This window comes from Pristiophorus japonicus, chromosome 3, assembly GCF_044704955.1.
Source record: "Pristiophorus japonicus isolate sPriJap1 chromosome 3, sPriJap1.hap1, whole genome shotgun sequence".
NCBI classification, from domain to species: domain Eukaryota; kingdom Metazoa; phylum Chordata; class Chondrichthyes; family Pristiophoridae; genus Pristiophorus; species Pristiophorus japonicus.
In genome coordinates, this window is record NC_091979.1 from 84,055,154 (window position 1) to 84,078,768 (window position 23,615).

Consider the following 23,615-nt stretch of genomic DNA (forward strand, 5'->3'; position numbering starts at 1 on the left):
CCGGTGAACTCCCAGCAGCGCCCAGGCCTGTCAATACGGGCCGGGGGTGGACAGTTGGAGCGGCCGGCCCTATGTGGTTGGGGTTTGGGAGGTGGACCCGGCTCCTGCAGCTTGGGTTAAGTCCGTAGGATGGGGGGGAATTGGGCTGCGAGCGGCCCCGGGGGTGGTGTCCGCATTGCTTCAGCTCCTAGGTTGGGGACTGCGCACGGTCGGGGGGGGGGGGGCGGGACGGGGGTAGCTGAGGGCTGCACCCACTGCCCGGCTGGCCATCGGTTGTTTGTCGGGTGCTGTGCCCTGGCATTGCCTGCGGTAAGTCACAGAATCTCGACTAACCTGTCGTTTAATATAAGGGATGTGGGTGCCGCTGGAAAGCCAGTATTCATTCTCCATTTGAGGGTATTAAGTCACAATTTGAACTCAAATCCGTGTTGGCCACGTGGCGAATGGGGAATCCAGATATGACTCTGTAATCCGGCACTGTCCTTGGCCACGTGGTCGCAATACGTTTGTGGGTATCCATGTACATTTTAATCTTTTTGTGCGTTTTTTGGTAAAACGAAAGAGTATGGCCGTGTTTTTTGATCGCGTGTTTTACTTTGGTTACTGAACGGTGTAGATGTCAGTATAAATGTGAAATAGATTTGCCGTAGTTGAGTGTAAAGCGGTTTTTACTAAAATTAGTATATTTAGTTAAAATTGTAGCCGTAGCCACGCCACCATACCTACGGCCAGCCAGCAGTTTCTATTGGACAGCACTGCTGTAGTTTGCTGGTCCAGTACCATGACCACGGTTGCATTTGCTATATTATTCTGTGTTACTAGTTGATCTCTTGCGGCATTCTGCCAAGTGGATAATTTTAACCTTGCCCGCCCGGCGACAGACAGACGCGATCAGATCAGTAGCATGTTTTACAACCCAACCCATTAAATGGGAAGTAACCGGACAGATTATAAACTTACCCGAGTGTAATCCCAGGCATGGGATTGTAGCAGAAATTCCCAAACATTTTGCGAGTCTCTTTCTCTCTTCCCCCCCCCCCCCCCCCCTTATTGGAGATTCATGACCCATGCACATCCCATCTGTAAAACAGTAGACGGAGCTTTCAACTTTGGGACGAAAAATGGATATAATTGGTTGCCATTTGACAGCCGGTCTGATTTTAGTTTCCATTAGTCAATTCCTCCTCCCGCCCTAGTCTGGGAATCTAGGTTAGAGGACGCAGTAATAATTTGAATAAGTTTTGGATACAATTCATAATGCCCTTACTTCTATTAATTTAAATATAAAAATAATAGCTTAAGATCTGAGGAATTGAGGTGCAAAACTGTACAGTGAGCAGGGGAGGATGTCATATGGTGTTTCATAGGCAGTTTCGAATCGATAAAATTGACACCACGTGTGTGTAGATGCAAATTACTCTTCACATTTCTACCTATAAATAAGTATTTTTTTTTACTCAAAAAGGACAAGGATTTGCAGGAATGAAATCTTTTTTCCCAAAAAGGGGGTTTAGGATCTTTTAAGCATGGTTTACTTCTAGTCATTGTTGCTGGTTGCAAATGTTATCAGGAACCCTCCAGTCTAAGGCTGACTTGTGAAATGTAACATAAGTTTGCATTGTACAACGGAGGGAAGATAAAATGGAAGATACCTACGACTGGCCATGTTTTTCTCAGTTTACTGGCTGGTATACACTAATTCCAACATTCGGTCTTCATGTGCCACAGTTTTATTTTAATTTCTGTTAGCTGTGTTCAAAGGGTTGAGCACAATTGTTTTACAGTTTCAATGTTAAATGTTTACTAACTGCAACTTGTTTGAAAACTGATGTTTTTTGGGGATTGAGTCCCAGTTATTTAGAATTTATAACTACTGATTTTCATGCTGTATTGTAAAAGTTTATTTCTGTAACTCTTGATTCATTTTAAAACTATTTATATCTGTCTCTTGTCGTTTAGCTTAAACTGCTTACCAGCCCTTGGCAGAGAGCAACTGGTACACTTCAATAAAAGCTTCAACGTCTGCCTTTCTTAGTTCTAGCACAAACTTCCAGCATCCTTGTTCATGAAATCCCATTACTGCTTCACTCCACCCAACCTCTGCCATCTTCTACAGCTGTGCCCCAGCCTGCATTCTAGTCTTTATGTTCTATGTGTCAGTGTCTTCTCTTCCCACCTTCATCACACCTACCCTTGCACTATGTACTGGGGAATAATATAACTCTTAAGCCTCTTTTTCCTCCTTTAAAAAAAAAGTTGCTCCTTTAAAACCTACCTCTTGACCTAGCTTTTGGTCATCTACCCTATTATCTCCTTGTCTGGCCCAGTGCCTAATTTTGTATTGCTCCTGTGAAGCGCCTCGGGTTGCTTTTTAAATGCTTGTAATAAATTGCAGTCATCTGGTTATATTTAATAATGCATATATACTGTATGCTTGTTTGTTTTAGCTCTGAAGTTGCATTTGAAAATTAGTGGCTTGGCTTTACTGAAAAGAACTTTCCTCTTGTAATACAAGCAAAACTGGGTAAGATTCATTATTTTATGGATAGCAATTCTGATCTTGGATAATACAATTCTTAAAGCAGACAAGTAATTGAATCGTAACACAATTTGCTGAGTCACATAATGGAATTAAGCAGTTTTTTTTAAAGCTGTAATTATACTGGTATGCATCTGGATAGGAATATTCTGCTCTAATTAGAATTGGAGTTTTGATGTGGACTATTAAACTTACTAATTTCAGAATGTAATCTGTGGTCTTTTATCTTTTTTGTGGGGGGGGGGCTTTAAGACGGAGCTTTATTAGGATCCTCCCACAAAGGCATGCTTGTATTGTTTTGCTTGCAAGCTTGTAAGAAATGGAGGTATATTAAGTGAATAGAAGCTTTTATAATGGACTATATTTTTGTAAATAGTTCATTCTATTGCATTTTCTTCATACATTTATAAATATTCTGAATAATTAGCATGAGATATGCATGTTCTGATTCTTTTACAGGTGCAGATGTAAAGGCAGAGTGATCGCCTTCAACAATACGCACCCTGAAAATGTTCATCGCTATTTGTAAATGATTATTGTCGCAAAGCAAGGCATGATTTTGGAGACTGCAAGCTTGTGTGTTTGACTTCTCAAGCACGAAGAACTTGTTTTTCATGATTTGACATTGCTATCTTGAAATTTTTGTATTTTGATATGAATTGCTATGAAATTGTATTCTGAAAAAAATAATAGATTTTTAAAGCTAGAAAGTACCTTGTACTTAAAGCTAGAATCAGCTGAATGTAAATATAATGCTATTTGCCATTGGCTGTGTTGTATGTAGATCTATTGGGCTAGACTTTTCACTTGCTGGCTATCGCCCATTTTTTTGGATCGCGATTTTCGCCTTGGTGCTTGCCCATTTCACTTAGCTGGGCTATGTGGAAGGATAAAAAGAGGAGATAATGGGATAGAAAATCCTCGGGGACTTCCCGCGGGCAAAGCACTAAATAATAGACATAAAATGCACACTTGCCAGAAGCTGCTGTGCCCGCTCGAAATCCCGATCCGCAGGCCTCCTCTCCCTCCACGTTGCAGCACATGCTTGTAGGGATGTGCGCCGGAGTCACGTGTGTCTTGTCACCCTATCACAAGTAAGTATTTTCTCATTCATTGAGAAAAAACGCTTGTGTGTTACGTAACATTTTTTTTTAAACCTCACACAATATACTAATATAAATTAAAGTTATGTGTTTTTTTAAAGGGAAAAAATTGCTGATTTGGGGGGAAAAGTTAGGTTTAGAGTTTAAAATAACATTACCTGAGTAGGCAGGGTTTTAACAAATGTTTTTTAATTTTTATTTTAATGTTTTTTACAAGTTTTTCAACTCTTGCGCCTGTAAAAGTAGGCTATCCACCTGCTTTTTCAGGCACAAGATTTGAGGACATTTGCCGGGCAAGATATGCGTAAATCCTGCAATCTTGCCCGTACAACTGTCCTTGCTCCCGAGATGTCTAGGATCTCTCAACCTCCAGCTTGACAGATCGGAAAAGCCGGTTTTCAGGGCATGCGCATTGCGTGCTGAAAACCAGCTTTTCCGATGCCGTAGAAACTTTGTACGAGCTTGGGACGTCGGAATTTCTACCCCTATAAAAAATGTCCTCATCAGATAGTGTGGAGGGGGGTAGGAAGCGGGCAAAGCCATTTTCCAACGAGGCCCTCGTCCAGGAGGTGCATTTCAGGTGGGCTGAATTAACCCGGGGTGGTCGCGCGGCAGATGCGTGCACTCCAGTGAGTCAGGAGGAAGAACTTCCTTCTCACTTGGAATGGTCCACGGGGACCAAAACAGACGGGCCAGGATCTAGAGGGAAATGTCGCCGTAGGTAGGGAGGGGGTGTTATTGCTGTGGTTTTTTTTTTATCTTGCTACTGTTTTTAAATTCATTGTTGGTTTATAGTTGGGGGTTGTTAAAAGTGAAAGTTACATTAATAAAAAAATTTTATTGAATTTTACAATTGTGCATTCTTGTAATAATGTAAGTTAAGTTAAGCTAAAACATTAATGCAACTGTTGTACAACAATGGCCAGAGCAGGCAAGGCTAAAACATAACTATGCAAATGCAACTGTTGTCTAACCGTAATTGTGACTCCCCAATGTAAGTTCATGTGCCGGCAGCTCATAAATGAACGCTTTACAGCCGTGTAACTCCCACAGGTTTTCTCTAGTCTTCGGGGGGGTGGGGGGGAGAGGGGTGCGCGGTGGGTCCATGGATTCATCGCCGTGCTGACTGTCCTCCCCAAGGTCCTCATCAGCCTCCAGTTCCTCATCATCTGCCTCTTCGTCTCCACTCTTAGAGGTGGATCAGCAACCCCATCTGGCATTTGTTGTCCTCTCCTTATAGCTATAGGTTATCATAGAAACATAGAAGGAGTAGGCCATTCGGCCCTTCAAGCCTGCACCGCCATTCAATATCGTGGCTGATCATTCCTTCAGTACCCCTTTCCTGCTTTCTCTCCATACCCCTTGATTCCCTTAACCATAAGGGCCATATCTAACTCCCTCTTGAATATATCCAATGAACTGGCATCATCAACTTTCTGCGGCAGGGAATTCCACAGTTCAACAACTCTTGAGTGAAGAAGTTTCTCCTCATCTCAATCCTAAATGGCCTACCCCTTATCCTAAGACTATGTCCCCTGGTTCTGGATTTCCCCAACATCGAGAACATTCTTCCCGCATCTAACCTGTCCAATCCCGTCAGATTCTTATGTTTCTATGAGATCCGCTCTCATCCTTCTAAACGCCAGTGAATAAAGGCACAGTTGATCCAGTCTCTCCTCATATGACAGTCCAGCCATTCCTGGAATCAGTCTGGTGAACCTTCGCTGCACTCCCTCAAAGTTGTTGGGTCCAGTTCGTTGGATATATTCAAGAGGGAGTTAGATGTGGCCCTTACGGCCAAGGGGATCAGTGGGTATGGAGAGAAAGCGGGAGTGCGGTACTGAAGGTGCATGATCATATTGAATGGCGGTGCAGGCTCAAAGGGCTGAATGCCTGCACCTATTTTCTATGTTTCTGAACTTCAATGCGTATAGGCCCAACCTATCTTTAGGTCAACCCCCTCATCTCCAGAATCAACCTAGTGAACTTTCTCTGAACAGCCGCCAATGCAAGTATATCGTTTCTTAAATATGGAGACAAAAACTACGCAGTACTCTAGGTGTGGTCTCACCAATAACCTGCACAGTTGTAGAAGGACTTCTCTGCTTTTATACTCTATCCCACTTGCAATAAAAGCCAAATTCAATTTGTCTTCCTAATTACTTGCTGTATCTGAATACTAACTTGTGTTTCATGCACAAGGACCCCCAGGTCCCTCTGTACTGCAGCACTGCATTTTTTCTCCATTTAAATTATAATTTGCTTTTCTATTTTTTTCTGCCAAAGTAGATAACATCAAATTTTACCACATTATACTCCATCTGCCAAATTTTTGCCCACTCACTATATCCCTTTGCACATTTGCTTTCCCACCCATCTTTGTATCATCAGCAAACTTGGCTACATTACACTCAATCCTTTCATCCAAGTCATTAATATAGATTGTAAATAGTTGAGGCCACAGCACCGATCCCTGCGGCACACCACTAGTTACTGTTTGCCAACCGGAAAATGACCCATTTATCCTGACTCTGTTTTCTGTTAGTTAGCCAATCCTCTATCCATGCTAATATATTACCCTCAACCCCATGACATCTTATCGAATGCCTTCTGGAAATCCAAATACACCACATCCACTGGTTGCTCCTTATCCACCCTGCTCGTTACATCCTCAAAGAGTTCCAGCAAATTTGTCAAACGTGATTTCCCTTTCATAAAACCATGCTGACTGCTTGATTGAATTATGCTTTTTCTAATGTCCTACTGCTTCCTTAATAATGGACTCCAGCATTTTCCTAACAACATATGTTAGGCTAACTGGTCTATAGTTTCCAGCTTTCTGTCTGCCTCCTTTTTTAAATAGGGGTGTTACAATTGCAGATTTCCAATCTGCTGGGATCTCCCAGAATGCAGGGAATTTTGGTAGATTACAACCAATGCATCCACGATCTGTGCAGTCACTGTTATGACCCTAGCATGTAAGCCATCAGGTCCAGGGGACTTGTCTGCCTTTAGTCCCATTATATTACCAAGTACTACTTTAGTGATGGTGATTGTATTAAGTTTGTCCCTCCCTATATCCCCTTGATTATCCACTATTGGGACCGTACAACATATTTGTACAATGTCTCTGCCATTTCCCTGTTCCTCATTATTAATTCCCCAGTCTCATCCTCTAGGGGACAAACATTTACTTTAGCCACTCTTCCTTTTTATATACCAGTATCTATATCTGTTTTTATATTTCGTGCTAGTTTATTTTCATAATCTATCTTCCCTCTCTTTATCATTTTTTAGTCGTTCTTTGCTGGCTTTTAAAAGTTTCCCAATCCTTCTTCCCTCTCGTTAGTCTTGGCCACATTGTATGCCCTTGTTTTCAATTTGATACCATCCCTTATTTCCTTAGTTAGCCATGGATAGTTATCCCTTCTCTTACAGTTTTTCTTTCTCATTGGGATATACTTTTGTTGCAAGTTATGAAATAGCCACTTTAGCCAACTCTGCCTTCATACCTTTGTAGTCTCCTTTATTTAGGCCTCGGACCCTGGTTTGAGATCCAACTTTCTCACCCTCCAACTGAATTTAAAATTCAACCATGTTATAGTCACTCATTCCGAGAGTATACTTTACGAGGAGATCATTTATTAATCCTGGTTCGTTACACAGTACCAGATCTAAGATATCCTGCTCCTTGATTGGTTCCGCAACGTACTGTTTAAGGAAACTATCCCGGATACACTCTTATGAACTCTTCCTCAAGGCTATCCTGGTCAATTTGCTTTGTCCAATTAATATGAAGGTTAAAATCGTCCATGATTATTGCCATTCCTTTTTTTGCAAGGCTCCATTATTTCTTGATTTATGCTAAAAATACATACACATCAATTTAAATGAATAATTACCTCATTTAGTATGCAAGAGTGAACAGTGTCAGATCTAGAGGATGAGGCATTGTAGCCGTAGACAGACATAAGCTGCACTGATAGTGTGATTTCCCCCCACACCAACCCCCGCGCCCCGAGCCACTTCTGCTGCAGTCGAGTATCAGCTATCATAGCTTATGTGGCTCCAGGCTCTGATTTTAATGAACAGTCCAGAATATGGTGTAGACTGGAACTCTATGGCAAGGGTGTACAACCTGCAATCCTAGGACCACATGCAGCTCTTCAGCTCAAAACCACAGATAACCCTGTCCTATGAGCTCTTAAATTTCATATTTGGGAACATTCAAACAGGAGTAGGCCATTCAGGTCTTTGGAAAAAAACATAATTGTTGGTGTATTCAAAGCAAACCATGTCTGATTACGTTATATGTGCTAAAGTCAAGTATAGAGGATTCAGTAACCACCTGTAAATTAGTGGCCATTTTCCACAGAGCAAAGTACTAGATTTGTCATTGGAATGTGGGAGCAAATTCACTGACCATCTGCATGTTGATCCTTCAGTGGGAAGGATGTTGCAATTTGGAAGAACAGGTATGTTCTTGGCCCACTTTTAGTAGAAACTGTAGTAGATAGTTTGAAGTCAAGTGAGTATGTTTGCTGTCTCCACAGAATTTCCTCCATGGGCACAACCCGAAAGTTAGACCCGAAAATACACACAATCTGCCAGTGTCAAGTTACATTCAAATATCTGGTGAATCTCAGAATATGCCAGAACATAAAATGGGCGTAAATTATTGTACACAATTGGTGCTCAAGGATAGCGTCAAAATTGTTATGTATGCAATAAAGGTTCAAACTGAGTGCTGTTTAACTAAGCAAAGTACAATTTTGCTTCTGCTTTATTTAGGCCCAAAGTGCCTGACTATCAAAATGGCTGGCCTTTTATACCTGAGTAGCAGCATATGCTTGCTGCTCAGTGGCTTCCAACAATGATGCCATCTGGTGACTAGAAACAGAATGTACATACATGACAATACCCCCCTCTGAGATCTTATCACAGTCTTTCACAGGTTGAGACAGTCCGGTGTTTTGCACTCCGGGGTTGACCGTCTCAGTTCGATTCCAGCCTTGGGTGAGTATGCAGGGTCTGTTGTGGCTGATGGCTGGAAAACTGACTTGTTGGGGGTGGCAGTGGTCATGTCAGGAGTTCCAAGTCCATTTTTATTGAACGGGTCTGGGATGGAAATTCCAGATTCACTGATGACCCTTGAGTCCTCTGAAGACTGCTGGTAGGTTGGTTGGTCGTCGATGGTTTCTTCGTCTGACTGTTCTGGCTCATCTGTGTGCCTCAGCTTTGTCTGATCCATGTGTTTCCTGCAAGTTTGGCCATTCTTGAGCTTAATAACGAATACTCTGTGGCCTTCCTTGGTCATGATCGTACCAGCATCCCATTTGGGACCCTGACCAATGTTCAACACATATACAGGATTATAGACATAGAAACATAGAAAATAGGTGCAGGAGTAGGCCATTCAGCCCTTCGAGCCTGCACCGCCATTCAATGAGTTCATGGCTGAACATGCAACTTCAGTACCCCATTCCTGCTTTCTCGCCATATCCCTTGATCCCCCTAGTAGTAAGGACTACATCTGACTCTTTTTTGAATATATTTAGTGAATTGGCCTCAACAACTTTCTGTGGTAGAGAATTCCACAGGTTCACCACTCTCTGGGTGAAGAAGTTTCTCCTCATCTCAGTCCTAAATGGCTTACCCCTTATCCTTAGACTGTGACCCCTGGTTCTGGACTTCCCCAACATTGGGAACATTCTTCCTGCATCTAACCTGCCTAAACCCATCAAAATTTTAAATGTTTCTATCAGATGCCCTCTCATTCTTCTGAACTACAGTGAATACAAGCCCAGTTGATCCAGTCTTTCTTGATATGTCAGTCCCGCCATCTCGGGAATCAGTCTGGTGAACCTTCGCTGCACTCCCTCAATAGCAAGAATGTCCTTCCTCAAATAAGGAGACCAAAACTGTACACAATACTCCAGGTGTGGCCTCACCAAGGCCCTGTACAACTGTAGCAACACCTCCCTGCCCCTGTACTCAAATCTACTCGCTATGAAGGCCAACATGCCATTTGCTTTCTTAACCACCTGCTGTACCTGCATGCCAACCTTCAATGACTGATGTACCATGACACCCAGGTCTCGTTGCACCTCCCCTTTTCCTAATCTGTCACCATTCAGATAATAGTCTGTCTCTGTTTTTACCACCAAAGTGGATAACCTCACATTTATCCACATTACACTTCATCTGCCATGCATTTGCCCACTCAACTAACCTATCCAAGTCACTCTGCAGCCTCATAGCATCCTCCTTGCAGCTCACACTGCCACCCAACTTAGTGTCATCCGCAAATTTGGAGATGCTACATTTAATCCCCTCGTCTAAATCATTAATGTACAATGTAAACAGCTGGGGCCCCAGCACAGAACCTTGCGGTACCCCACTAGTCACTGCCTGCCATTCTGAAAAGTACCCATTTACTCCTACTCTTTGCTTACTGTCTGACAACCAGTTCTCAATCCATGTCAGCACACTACCCCCAATCCCATGTGCTTTAACTTTGCACATTAATCTCTTGTGTGGGACCTTGTCGAAAGCCTTCTGAAAGTCCAAATATACCACATCAACTGGTTCTCCCTTGTCCACTCTACTGGAAACATCCTAAAAAAATTCCAGAAGATTTGTCAAGCATGATTTCCCATTCACAAATCAATGCTGACTTGGACCTATCGTGTCACCTCTTTCCAAATGCGCTGCTATGACATCCTTAATAATTGATTCCATCATTTTACCCACTACTGATGTCAGGCTATAATTCACTGTTTTCTCTCTCCCTCTTTTTTTAAGAAGTGGGGTTACATTGGCTACCCTCCACTCGATAGGAACTGATCCAGAGTATATGGAATGTTGGAAAATGACTGTCAGTGCATCCGCTATTTCCAAGGCCACCTCTTTAAGTACTCTGGGATGCAGTCCATCAGGCCCTGGGGATTTATCGGCCTTCAATCCCATCAATTTCCCCAACACAATTTCCCGACTAATAAGGATTTCCCTCAGTTCCTCCTTCTTACTCGACCCTCTGACCCCTTTTATATCCGGAAGGTTGTTTGTGTCCTCCTTAGTGAATACCGAACCAAAGTACTTGTTCAATTGGTCTGCCATTTCTTTGTTCCCCGTTATGACTTCCCCTGATTCTGACTGCAGGGGACCTACGTTTGTCTTTATTAACCTTTTTCTCTTTACATATCTATAGAAACTTAAACAGAAATCTTGCGTGATACATTTGCGCAATCGTGGTACCCTTGTTTACTTTGTCTTCTGTATACAACATGTTTATTTAAATCTGGGTGTACCAAAGATAGCTTGGTCTTAAGACCTCTTTTCATCATGAGTTCAGCAGGCGAGATCCCTGTGAGTGTGTAACTCAGCAGTATGCAGGACACGCGGGTCTGCAGTGACCCTTGGGTTACTCTCCTCATGCTTTACTTGATCATTTGTACTGCACATTCAGCTTGCCCGTTGGACGCAGGCTTGAACGGTGCTGACCGTACATGTTTTATGCCATTAAGTTTCACAAACTCCTGAAACTCCTGACTGGTGAAGCATGACCCATTGTCGCTCACCACTATGTCAGACAGACCATGTGTCACGAACATGACATTGGGATTCTCTATGGTTGCCGTGGACGTGCTGAATGACATGATTATGCATTCTATCCACTTCGAATAAGTGTCCACCACCACTAAAAACATCTTGCCCAGGAAAGGACATGCAAAATCTACATGGATCCTGGACCAAGGTTTGGATGGCCATGACCACTGACTCAGCGGCGATTCCGCTGGTGCTTTGCTGAGCTGCATGCAAGTCATCGTCATCATAGGCAATCCCTCGGAATCGAGGAAGACTTGCTTCCACTCCCAAAGTGAGTTCTTTGATGGCTGAACAGTCCGATACGAGAGCCACAGACCCTGTTACAGGTGGGACAGATATTCGTCGGGGGAAGGAGTTGGTGGGGTTGGTTTGCCGCGCGCTCCTTCCGCTGCCTGCGCCTGGCCTCTTCATGCCCCTTGCATCGAGACTCAAAAAGTTCAACGCCCTCCTGGATGGACTTTCTCCACCTCGGGCGGTCTGCGGCCAGGGTCTCCCAGGTGTCAGTGGTGATATCGCACTTTACATAGAAACATAGAAAATAGGTGCAGGAGTAATCCATTCGGCCTTTCGAGCCTGCACCACCATTCAATAAGATCATGGCTAATCCTTCACCTCAGTACCAGGGAGGCTTTAAGGGTATCCTTATAACGTTTCTGCTGTCCTCCTTTGACTCGTTTACCATGAAGCAGCTCCGCAGAAAGCATTTGCTTATGGAGTCTCGTATCTGGCATGCGTACTATGTGGCCTGTCCAGCGAAGCTGACCGAGTGTGGTCAGTGCTTCAATACTGGGGATGTTAACCTGGTCGAGGACACTGATGTTGGTGCGCCTGTCCTCCCAGGAGATTTGCAGGATCTTGCGGAGACATCGTTGGTGATATATCTTCAGCGACTTGAGGTGCCTTCTGTACATCGTCCATGCCTCAGACCCATACACGAGTTGGGTATTACTACAGCACTGTAGACCATGAGTTTGGTGGTAGATTTGAGGGCCAGGTCTTCAAACACTCTTTCCTGCAGACGGCCGAAGGCTGCGCTGGCGCACTGGAGGCGATGCTGAATCTCCGCATCAATGTCTGTCCCTGGCCGAAGAGGCCCCGTATGGCCATGTCTGTCCCCGGCCGAAGAACTCTGCACCGGCCCGGACCAGCTGCTGGGGTTGGGCCGCTTCTCTGGTCGGTGTCCCACTGCGGGTGGGGGGGCGGGCCGACTTTGGGGTGCTGGTGTCAGTGGTCTGGGCGCGGCTGGAGCTCTGCTGGGCTGGGGTCCCTGCTCTCGGTGTCTCCACTGGGCTGAAGCCCCTACTCATTCTGCAACTGCCTGGACCAAAGGGTCTCTGCATCAGATTCAGAGGGCATCAGGCCGGCCGAGGGGACTCCGGGATGACCTGCCAAAGGGACTCAAGGACGTGGGGCCGGCCGAAGGGACTCCAAGGCCGGCACTGAACCGGCTGAAGGGACCGAGGCGTTGCTTCGTCTCATACTCCCAACCAACTTTTAATTAATTTTTAAACTATTAGCCAACTTTTAAACTTATTAAACAATTTGGGAGAATTTTTAAAACTTGCATTTTAGACTCTTAACTGAAATACTTTTAAACATCTATTATTAACTTACATCTTTGACTTTTAATAGCTTTTAGAAAATTTTTACATTGGGAAAACTTTTATAATCTATTATTGATTTACATCTTAGATTTTTAACAACTCTTAGAAACTTCCTAAAACGTTTTAGCAACTCTTAGAAACTTTTGAAATAAATTGGGAACCTTTATCAACTTTTAATCTTTTAAAATAACTTTGGAAGTCACCTTCCTAATGCCTGCCCCCCAACCAAGCCTCGGGCCATCTACCATCAATGGCGCTACCCGGCGCCGAGCTTGCGGCCAACACTTCGCCGTAGGCAATTAGGCTTATCGAGCTGTGCCTGGTCTCGTTGTCTTGGACCCCCTTGCCACTGGACCAAGACCTTGCTCAGCTAAGCCCGTGTGGTTGCCGGTGTGCAGCAGCCACCCCACGTTAAAAGAACTCACGCACAGGCATCTTCCACTCCGTCAATATGAAGTTCAGGACCTGGAACGTCAGGACCCTCATGGACAATCCCAACAGTAACAGGCCGGAACGCCGCACCGCCACAGTTGCCCGAGAACTCAGACGTTTTGACATTGACATCGCCGTCCTAAATGAGACCCGGCAGGCAGGGGAAGGCCAGTTGAAGGAACATGGTGGAGGTTACACCGTCTTCTGGAAAGGGAAACCAGAGGCAGAACGCCGCCTTCATGGAGTCGGCTTTGCCGTCAAAAATGAGCTGGTCAAACGCCTCAAAGACTCCCCCTGTGGGGTCAACGAACGCCTCATGACTCCATATCACCCTATTTCGGAACCAATGTGCCACAGTCATCAGTGCGTACGTCCTCACACTCGACGCAATGGATGAGGCTAAAGAGGGTTTTTATTCCAACCTCGAGACATCCTTGTCCCGTGTCCCTACGGGCAACAAATTGATCCTCCTGGGTGATTTTAATGCCAGGGTTGGCAAAGACACAGCCCTCTGGGGAGGCGTGATTGGCAGAGAGGGAGTAGGGAAAGCCAACTCCTGTGGTGCCCTACTCCTGACAAAATGTCTCGAACATGAACTCCTCATTACCAACACCCTGTTCTGCCAGAGGGACAAATACAAGGCATCGTGGCAACACCCTCGCTCCAAATACTGGCATCTGCTTGACTATGTCATCGTCCGAGCCAGGGATCGCAAGGATGTGCACATCACCCACACTATGACAGGAGCTGACGACTGCTGGACGGACCGCCGTCTAATCCGATCCATCATCAACATTAGCATTGCCCCAAAGCAGAGGGGACAGCAGAAGTAGTTCCGCAAAAAAGTTAATGCCGGGGCACTTAGAGACCCAGCTAAAAGAGCCCAAACAGCCAGCACCTCGCAGCCAATCTGGCGTGCCTTGATGACCCCCCCTGAGATGCTGAATCCCCATAGCGCTTGGTCTGCCCTCCAGGCCTCTATAACCAGTGCCTGTGAAGAGATACTTGGTCACTCAACCAGAAAACATCAGGACTGGTTTGATGAAAATGATCAGGAGATCGAAGAACTAATAGATCGCAAGCGCAAAGCATTTCTGCGCCTCAAGCAACAGCCCAACTCGGGAGCTGCAAAACAACATTATAGACGGCTCAAGGCTCAGGTCCAACAAAAAACTTGGGACCTAAAGAACAGGTGGTGGATGGAGAAAGCACAGGAGATACAACAACTGGCCGACAGCCATGATATGCGAGGTTTCTTCACTGCAGTCAAGGCCACTTACGGTCCAAACTCCCAAGACACCACCCCACTCCTGGCCAAGAACGGGGAAACACGAATCCAGGACTCCGAGGCTGTCAGGGCCTGATGGAAGGAGCACTTTGAAGATCTCCTCAATCAAGACTCTGCCTTTGACTCAAGAGTTCTCGATTCCATCCTGCAGCATGCCACCTGCCACAACTCAGTGAAACTCCAATGTTGCATGAGGTTGGCAAAGTCATAAAACAGCTTACGAATAACAAGGCTACGGATGGAATCCCTGCTGAGGCGCTAAAATATGGCGGAAAGGTGCTGTTAACGCGGATACATGATCTCATCTCTCATCTAGAGGAAGGAGAGCATGCCGGGAGATCTCAGAGATGCAGTGATTATGACCATTTTTAAAAGGGGGGACAAGTCTGACTGCAGCAATTACAGGGGAATCTTCCTGCTTTCAGCCACTGGGAAAGTTGTTGCTCGAGTTCTCCTCAATCGTCTTCTCCCTGTGGCTGAGGAGCTCCTCCCGGAATCACAATGCGGATTTCACCCGTACGGGGCACAACAGACATGATCATTGCAGCGCGCCAGTTGCAGGAAAAATGCAGGGAGCAGTACCAGCCCTTATACATGGCCTTTTTCGATCTTACAAAGGCCTTTGACACTGTCAACCGTGAGGATCTATGGAGCGTCCTCCTCCATTTTGGATGCCCCCAAAAGTTTGTCAACATCCTTCGCCTGCTTCCCGATGACATGCAGGCTGCAATTCTTACCAACGGATCCATTACAGACCCAATCCACGTCCGGACCGGGGTCAAACAGGGCTGCGTTATCGTTCCAACCCTCTTCTCAATCTTCCTCGCCGCCATGCTCCACCTCACAATCAACAAGCTCCCTGCTGGAGTGGAATTAAACTACAGAATCAGTGGGAAGCTGTTTAACCTACGCCGCCTCCAGGCCAGGTCCAAGATCACCCCAACCTCTGTCATTGAGCTGTAGTATGTGACGATGCCTGCGTCTGTGCACATTCAGAGGCTGAGCTCCAGGATTTAGTCAATGTATTCACTGAGGCATATGAAAGCATGGGCCTTATGCTTAACATCCGTAAGACATAGAAACATAGAAAATAGGTGCAGGAGTAGGCCATTCGGCCCTTCGAGCCTGCACCGCCATTCAATGAGTTCATGGCTGAACATGCAACTTCAGTACCTCATTCCTGCTTTCTCACCATACCCCTTGATTCCCCTAGTAGTAAGGACTTCATCTAACTCCTTTTTGAATATCTTTAGTGAATTGGCCTCAACAACTTTCTGTGGTAGAGAATTCCACAGGTTCATCACTCTCTGGGTGAAGAAATTCCTCCTCATCTCGGTCCTAAATGGCTTCCCCCTTATCCTTAGACAGTGTCCCCTGGTTCTGGACTTCCCCAACATTGGGAACATTCTTCCTGCATCTAACCTGTCTAACCCCGTCAGAATTTTAAACGTTTCTATGAGGTCCCCTCTCATTCTTCTGAACTCCAGTGAATACAAGCCCAGTTGATCCAGTCTTTCTTGATATGTCAGTCCCGCCATCCCGGGAATCAGTCTGGTGAACCTTCGCTGCACTCCCTCAATAGCAAGAATGTCCTTCCTCAGGTTAGGAGACCAAAACTGTACACAATACTCCAGGTGTGGCCTCACCAAGGCCATGTACAATTGTAGCAACACCTCCCTGCCCCTGTACTCAAATCCCCTTGCTATGAAGGCCAACATGCCATTTGCTTTCTTAACCGCCTGCTGTACCTGCATGCCAACCTTCAATGACTGATGTACCATGACACCCAGGTCTCTTTGCACCTCCCCTTTTCCTAATCTGTCACCATTCAGATAATAGTCTGTCTCTCTGTTTTTACCACCAAAGTGGATAACCTCACATTTATCCACATTATACTTCATCTGACATGCATTTGCCCACTCACCTAACCTATCCAAGTCACTCTGCAGCCTCATAGCATCCTCCTCGCAGCTCACACTGCCACCCAACTTAGTGTCATCCGCAAATTTGGAGATACTACATTTAATCCCCTCGTCTAAATCATTAATGTACAGTGTAAACAGCTGGGGCCCCAGCACAGAACCTTGCGGTACCCCACTAGTCACTGCCTGCCATTCTGAAAAGTCCCCATTTACTCCTACTCTTTGCTTCCTGTCTGACAACCAGTTCTCAATCCATGTCAGCACACTACCCCCAATCCCATGTGCTTTAACTTTGCACATTAATCTCTTGTGTGGGACCTTGTCGAAAGCCTTCTGAAAGTCCAAATATACCACATCAACTGGTTCTCCCTTGTCCACTTTACTGGAAACATCCTCAAAAAATTCCAGAAGATTTGTCAAGCATGATTTCCCTTTCACAAATCCATGCTGACTTGGACCTATCATATTACCTCTTTCCAAATGCACTGCTATGACATCCTTAACAATTGATTCCATCATTTTACCCACTACCGATGTCAGGCTAACCGGTCTATAATTCCCTGTTTTCTGTCTCCCTCCTTTTTTAAAAAGTGGGGTTACATTGGCTACCCTCCACTCTATAGGAACTGATCCAGAGTCAATGGAATGTTGGAAAATGACTGTCAATGCATCCACTATTTCCAAGGCCACCTCCTTAAGTACTCTGGGATGCAGTCCATCAGGCCCTGGGGATTTATCGGCCTTCAATCCCATCAATTTCCCCAACACAATTTCCCGACTAATAAGGATTTCCCTCAGTTCCTCCTCCTTACTCGACCCTGACCCCCTTTTATATCCGGAAGGTTGTTTGTGTCCTCCTCAGTGAATACCGAACCAAAGTACTTGTTCAATTGGTCCGCCATTTCTTTGTTCCCCGTTATGACTTCCCCTGATTCTGACTGCAGGGGACAAAGATCCTTCACCAGCCTGTCATTGCCGCACAGCACTGCCCTCCAATCATCAAGATCCATGGCGCAGCCCTGGACAACATGGACCATTTCCCATATCTCGGGAGCCTCTTATCAACAAAGGCAGACATTGATGCGGAGATTCAGCATCACCTCCAGTGTGCCAGTGCAGCCTTTGGCTGCCTGCGGAAAACAGTGTTTGCATGCAAGTGTTGCACTGATGCACGCATGCTTCCAGCTCAGAATCAATTCCTGGCCATCATACATGGGACCTGGCGATGGCCTTCATTATCACTATACCAGGATGTGTGCTGTGTAACTCACGCACAAACTTCTCTCTCCCTTTCTTGGCATTACAACGCGATTGCCCCACAATATGCAATCTGCTTGAATAGACAGTTCGGCCTTGCAACGAATGTATGGTTTGGCCTCCTCGCACATTTGCTTAGGTATGGCAGACCAATCCCCTTTGAGGATGCAACCTTATACTACCGATAAAATCGGGTCCTGGCTAAGGTCCAAGGTCTTAACTTGTTGACTTGTGACAGGGGTTCCTTCACTCTCAAAAGCATCCATGATTAATATTAGATCCGTCGGTTGTGGCATTTCCACCTCTGGTGTGGGCAAAGGCAACCGGTTCAAAGCATCGGCACAATTCTCTGTGCCAGATCTGTGGCGAATGACATAATCATAGGCAGATAATGTCAGCGTCCATCTTTGGATGCGGGATGAAGCGATGGTACTGATAATTTTGCTCGCGGAAAACAAGGAAATGAGCGGCTTGTGATCAGTCTCTAATTCGAACCTCAGACTGAACAGGTATTGATGCATCTTTTTAACACCGTACACATGCTAAAGCTTCTTTTTCTACCATGTTGTAGGCTCTTTCTGCTTTAGACAAACTTTTGGATGCATACACAACAGGTTGAAGTTTTCCCGACTCATTGGCTTGTTGTAACATGCAACCAATTCCAGTTGACGATGCATCACAGGCCAAAACTAAATGTTTACATGGGTCATAATGTACCAGCAGCTTGTTCGAGCAAAGCAGATTGGTGGCTTTCTCGAAAGCTCTGTCTTGTGATGTGCCCCACACCCAGTTGTCACCTTTTCTCAATAACATGTGCAGTGGTTCTCGTAAGGTGTTCAATTTAGGTAGGAAGTTACCAAAGTAGTTGAGTAGACCCAGGAACGAAGGCAGCTCCGTCACATTCTGCGGCTTGGGTGCATTCTTGATGGCCTTGGTTTTCACATCAGTAGGTCAGATGCCATCAGCGGCGATTTTCCTCCCGAGGAATTCAACCTCTGGTGCCATGAAGATGCACTTCGAGCATTTCAATCTGAGTCCCACTCTATCCAAGTGCAATAGAACCTCTTCCAGGTTATTCAGATGTTCCTTGGAGTCACGACTGGTGATCAGGATGTCATCTTGGAACTCGACCGTTCTGGGAACGGACTTCAGTAAACTTTCCATATTCCTCTGGAATATTGCTGCAGCCGAGCAAATTCCTAAAGGGTAAATAAACAGTCCTTTGTGTATGTTAATGCATGTAAGTCTCTTCAATGTCTTGACTAACTCCTGTGTCATATAGGCCGACGTCAAGTCCAGTTTTGTGAACGACTTCCCTCCGGCTAGCATTGCAAACAAGTCATCAGTCTTCGGTAACGCTACTGATCTTGTTTTGGAACCCTGTTGATCGGAGCCTTGTAGTCTCCACAGATTCAGCACAGGAACATTGGGGCTGGCCTATTCATTAAATTCGACCGGTGATATGATCCCTTCACGCTGGAGTCTGTCCAGCTCAATTTCGACCTTCTCCCTCATCATATACGGCACTGCCCGAGCTTTATGATGGATGGGTCTTGCATCTAAGTCCACGTGGATCTGCACGTTGGCTCCCGTAACGTTGCCAATACCCGGTTCGAACAGCGACTTCACCTAACCTATCCAAGTCACTCTGCCCCACTCTCAGACAGCCTTTGCAACTATATTGCTTAAATCGCATTTACAGTACTTGCCGATGTTCGGTTCTTCACCGCTATTTGCTTAGACTCCTGTCCGTCGTCCATACATGATTGAGCGATCTGGATGGCCCTTTTTAAATCCAACTCTTACACCACCAGAAGTTTGCGCAAGATCACCTCGTGGTTGATACCGATAACAAAGAAGTCCTGCAGCATGTCTGTGAACACCGTCCCGAACTTGGACGGTCCCGCTAGACGTGACAAATTCCGCCACGCTCTGGCCCCCCAATCGAACGTGTGTATAATACCTGTATCTCGAGATGATGATGCCGTCGTCTGGCTTGAGGTGCTCTCGTACCAATGTACAAAACTCCTCGTACGTTTTCTCTGTTGGATCTCTAGGCATGAGTAGATTCTTTATCGGACCGTAGATCTTTGAACTACACACAGTGAGAAACACGGCCCGGCGCCGATCTGCATCATCAACCCCCTTCATTTTGTTGACCACGAAGTACTGGTTCAAATGGCTCACAAAGTCTGCCCAATCTTCTCCCTCCACAAATAGCTCTAAAAATCCAATCGTGCTCATTTTGCAAACAAAGCTACTTGTATTCTCGGCACTAAATGTTATGTATGCAATAAAGGTTCAAACTGAGTACTGTTTAACTAAGCAAGGTACAACCTTGCTTCTGCTTTATTTAGGCCCAAAGTGCCTGACTCTCAAAATGGCTGGCCTTTTATACCTGAGCAGCACCATGTGCGTGCTACTCAGTGGCCTCCAACAATGACGCCATCTGGTAGCTACAAACAGAATGTACATACATGACAAAACTCACATCATATATTCTTTAAATATGAAAATTAAGTTTCATCTCATTTAACCATCATGCATGTTTAAGAACCAGCAATCAGGGAAGCAGCGACAGGATCGGTCCAAGTCAGCATGGATTTATGAAAGGGAAATCATGCTTGACAAATCTTCTAGAATTTAACAGAGTGGACAAGGGAGAACCAGTGGATGTGGTGTATTTGGACTTTCAAAAGGCTTTTGACAAGGTCCCACACGAGAGATTGGTGTGCAAAATTAAAGCACATGGTATTGGGGGTAATGTACTGACGTGGATAGAGAACTGGTTAGCAAACAGGCAGCAAAGAGTGGGAATAAACGGGTCCTTTTCAGAATGGCAGACTGTGACTAGTGGGGTGCCGCAGGGCTCAGTGCTGGGACCCTAGCTGTTTACAATATACTTCAATGATTTAGATGAAGGAATTGAGAGTAATATCTCCAAGTTTGCAGATGACACTAAGCTGGGTGGCGGTATGAGCTGTGAGGAGGATGTTCAGAGGCTGCATTGTGACTTGGACAGGTTAGGTAAGTGGGCAAATGCATGGCAGATGCAGTATAATGTGGATAAATGTGAGGTTATCCACTTTGGTGGCAAAAACATGAAGGCAGAATATTATCTGAATGGCGGCAGATTAGAAAAAGGGGAGGTGCAACGAGACTTGGGTGTCATGGTACATCAGTCATTGAAGGTTGGCATGCAGATGCAGCAGGCGGTGAAGAAGGCAAATGGCATGTTGTCCTTCATAGCTAGGGGATTTGAGTATAGGAGCAGGGAGGTCTTACTACAGTTGTACAGGGCCTTGGTAAGGCCTCACCTGGAATATTGTGTTCAGTCTTGGTCTCCTAATCTGAGGAAGGACGTTCTTGCTATTGAGAGAGTGCAGCAAAGGTTCACCAGACTGATTCGCAGGATGGCAGGACTTTCATATGAAGAAAGACTGGATCAACTGGGCCTGTATTCAGCAGAGTTTAGAAGAATGAGAGGGGATCTGGGCAGGTTTGATGCAGGAAGAATGTTCCCGATGTTGGGGAGTCCAGGACGAGGCGTCACAGTCTAAGGATAAGGGGTAAGCCATATAGGACCAAGATGAGGAGAAACTTCTTCACTCAGAGAGTTGTTAACCTGCCGCAGAGAGTTGTTGATGCCAGTTCATTAGATATATTCAAGAGGGAGTTAGATATGGCCCTCACTACTAAAGGGATCAAGAGGTATGGAGAGAAAGCAGGAAAGGGGTACTGAGGTGAATGATCAGCCATGATCTTATTGAATGGTGGTGCAGCCTCGAAGGGCTGAATGGCCTACTCCTGCACCTATTTTCTATGTTTCTGTGTTTCTAAGCTGGGTGGCGGTGTGAGCTGTGAGGAGGATGCTAAGAGGCTGTAGGGTGACTTGGACAGGTTAGGTGAGTGGGCAAATAGATGGCAGATGAACAATAATGTAGATAAATGTGAGGTTATCCACTTTGGTGGCAAAAACAGGAAGGCAGAATATTATCTGAATGTGACAGATTAGGAAAAGGGGAGGTGCAATGAGACCTGGGTATCATGGTACATCAGTCATTGAAAGTTGGCATGCAGATACATCAGGTGGTGAAGAAGGCAAATGGAATGTTGGCCTTCATAGCAAGAGGATTTGAGTGTAGGAGCAGGGAGTTCTTACTGCAGTTGTACAGGGCCTTGGTGAGGCCACACCTTGAGTATTGTGGACAGTTTTAGTCTCCTAATCTGAGGAACGATGTTCTTGCTATTGAGGGAGTGCAGCGAAGGATCACCAGACTGATTCCCGGGATGGCAGGACTGACATATGAAGAAAGAGTGGATCGACTAGGCTTATATTCACTGGAATTTAGAAGAATGAGAGGGGATCTCATAGAAACATATAAAATTCCAATGGAATTGGACAGGTTAGATGCAGGAAGAATGTTCCCAATGTTGGGGAAGTTCAGAACCAGGGGTCACAGTCTAAGGATAAAGGGTAAGCCATTTAGGACCGAGATGAGGAGAAACGTCTTCACTCAGAGAGTTGTTAACCTGTGGAATTCTCTACCACAGAAAGTTGTTGAGGCCAGCTCGTTAGATATATTCAAAAGGGAGTTAGATGTGGCCCTTACGGCTAAAGGGATCAAGGGAGAGAAAGCATGAATGGGGTACTGAAGTTGCATGATCAGCCATGATCATATTGAATGGTGGTGCAGGCTCAAAGGGCCGAATGGCCTACTCCTGCACCTATTTTCTACGTTTCTAAGCTTTTCAATTTTGATTGTAACTTCTACAGATACCACAAATATGCAATGAAACAGAAAATACAGCACAGCTCTCAGTGACAATAATTTTTTAAAATGCTCCAAAAATTGCAATAAAACACCAGAAAAATAACTTTCTTGTGGCGTCTGAAAATCTGGTCATATATTTAAGTGCCTCCCAGGAAGCGCGATTGCAGGAACGTCATGTAGGAGGTTATATAATTTGAGGGATTGATAGACAGTCATGTGCTTGTGAAATTAAAGGAAAACAGCATGAAAGCATTCCAGCATGCAGAGAGTAAGGGGCCAGAAAGAGCATTTGAATAATCAAATCAAGTGATGACTAAAGCATGGTTTCAGATGTGGAGGGGCTGAGTTAGGAATGCAGGTAGCAATTGGTAGTCTTGGTCTTGGAGAGAATGTGATAGATTGTGGGCCGACTCTCAAAAAAATGCTTTTCCGTAGTACCCTCTGTGGAAGTACTTCATATTCACACTAATATTAGTTTAGAGACCACTTATCACAAAAATCAATGTTCCCATCTTCAGAAATCTCATCAAAGCCTAGAGTGATGATGTCAGTGCGAATTACTTAAATGACCAATCACAACTGCTGTATTTGTCAGTACCACAAAATCAGCCAATCACAAGCTCTGTACTAGATCGATTCGAGTCAGTGACTGCATGCACCAAAACAATGGCGTGTTGCATGCATGTAGTTGCAGGAGCCAAAGGCAACATAATTTATTTTTCAGATCTATGAAAGTGAATACATGTGATTTTACAGTATTTCCTGTGAAACTGTGTCAGCCTACAAATGTTTATATCCAACTAGTGGAGGTCAAAGGAAAGGCTGACAGCAGTTCAGTGAGGGAGTACGATTGGAGCTTGAAAATCACATGCAGTATGTCACGCAGGCCGTGGGTGGCAAACATGGCCCTCAGGCTTTCAACGGTGGCGGTGGCGGTGCTTCCCGAAATTATTTCACATTCAATTCATTTTGAAAAAGCATCCACCACATCAGGAACATTTTACCGAGAAACAGGCCCGGATAGTCGACATGGATCCTCGACCATGGTCTGGAGGGCCAGGACCACAAACTTAGTGGGGCCTCTCTG

At 45.2% G+C, this 23,615-nt stretch overlaps 1 long non-coding RNA gene across 1 annotated transcript; it reads left to right on the forward strand.

The window, feature by feature from the left end:
• The first annotated feature begins 200 nt into the window (after positions 1-200).
• Positions 201-4,495, forward strand: LOC139259777 (uncharacterized). Its single transcript, XR_011592654.1, has 3 exons — positions 201-309; positions 2,448-2,524; positions 2,999-4,495. It is a non-coding gene; the product is annotated as an uncharacterized lncRNA (long non-coding RNA).
• Positions 4,496-23,615: the final 19,120 nt, after the last annotated feature.